Genomic DNA, 1344 nt, shown 5'->3' on the forward strand with positions numbered 1-1344 from the left:
GTTGTGGGCGGGGCTAGGTCATATTGTGAGTAGAATGTGAGTTTGTATCAGTATCAGGCTACTTGCATGGTGCTTTGACTGTAGGGTAAGGATAACAGGGTAGGCCAATCAGAGGCAATATGAGGCAGGTACGTCCTTTGACATCGACACGTCTAGTGGATCCGATCTAGCATATACACCCCTGCTTCCCCTGTGTGGCAGTGTGAAGAACAAATAATAGAACAAATCAAAATATCTTTGCTTGAGAAATAGCTCACCTGGATGAGATGGAAATGTAACAACCTGAGGGTTGAAGGATCAAATCCCGTCTCCGTCAACAATTTTTGAAATTTTTCTCCTCAGTGATGTGGACATCAAATACAACCTCCAACCTGTTTGGCCTTCATCACCATGTAGCTCTGTGTGATAAATGACGTGCCTTCTATTCAGAAGGTTGAGTGTTCAAGGCTTCTGTACTGCGGCTTGGTAACTCCGTGTGGTGGACCACTTCTGCAGATACGTCAAGATTATGCAGGACAGGACACTTATTTTTTAGCTTTAAACCCACAATGATAAAGACAAATCCACCCAGAGAACCTTTCCGTGCGTACTTGCGTTGGTAGCACAGTTGGTTTGTGCTCGACTCTTAGGCGCCCAGGGTCGAGTGTTCAAGACCGGCTCGTTGCCAGTGTATGTGCAAACACTTAGACAGGAAAGAGAGGTCAGGAAAGGCAGTGCAGGTTAGGAGAGGTTAGGACAGGATTTAGACAAGGACAGGCAGGACTCAGAATAATAGAACTCAGAGACAGGTCTAGACCAGAGTAGGGCATCTTAGAGGAAGGTCTAGACCAGAGTAGGGCCTCTTAGAGGAAGGTCTAAACCAGGGTAGGTCATCTTAGAGACAGATCTAGACCAGAGTAGGGCATCTTAGAGACAGGTCTAGACCAGGGTAGGGCATCTTAGAGACAGGTCTAGACCAGAGTAGGGCATCTTAGCAAAAGGGAGTCACCCCAGTAGGAAAGCCAGGGCTCAGTAGCGAAAGGGATAAATCCGAGAAAAAAAAATCTGATTTTTTTTTGGATAAAAAGTTACTTTTTAGGCACTTTTACAGCCATTATTTTTGGTTAATAACTATGTAATAACACTTTGTATGCCTTTTCCAGAGATTTTTGACATAAAACATGTTTATAACAATGTAATAACAATGTAATAACTATGTAATAACACTTTTTAACATTTTGTATGCATTTTTCAGAGATTCTTTGACAAAAAACATACTAGTAATAGTACTTACTTTTTTATTACATATTTCCATAACATACAATCCTATGAGTATACAGTGAGTACGGGATGAAGAAGGCATGA

This window comes from Etheostoma cragini, chromosome 24 (assembly GCF_013103735.1).
Source record: "Etheostoma cragini isolate CJK2018 chromosome 24, CSU_Ecrag_1.0, whole genome shotgun sequence".
NCBI lineage: Eukaryota > Metazoa > Chordata > Actinopteri > Perciformes > Percidae > Etheostoma > Etheostoma cragini.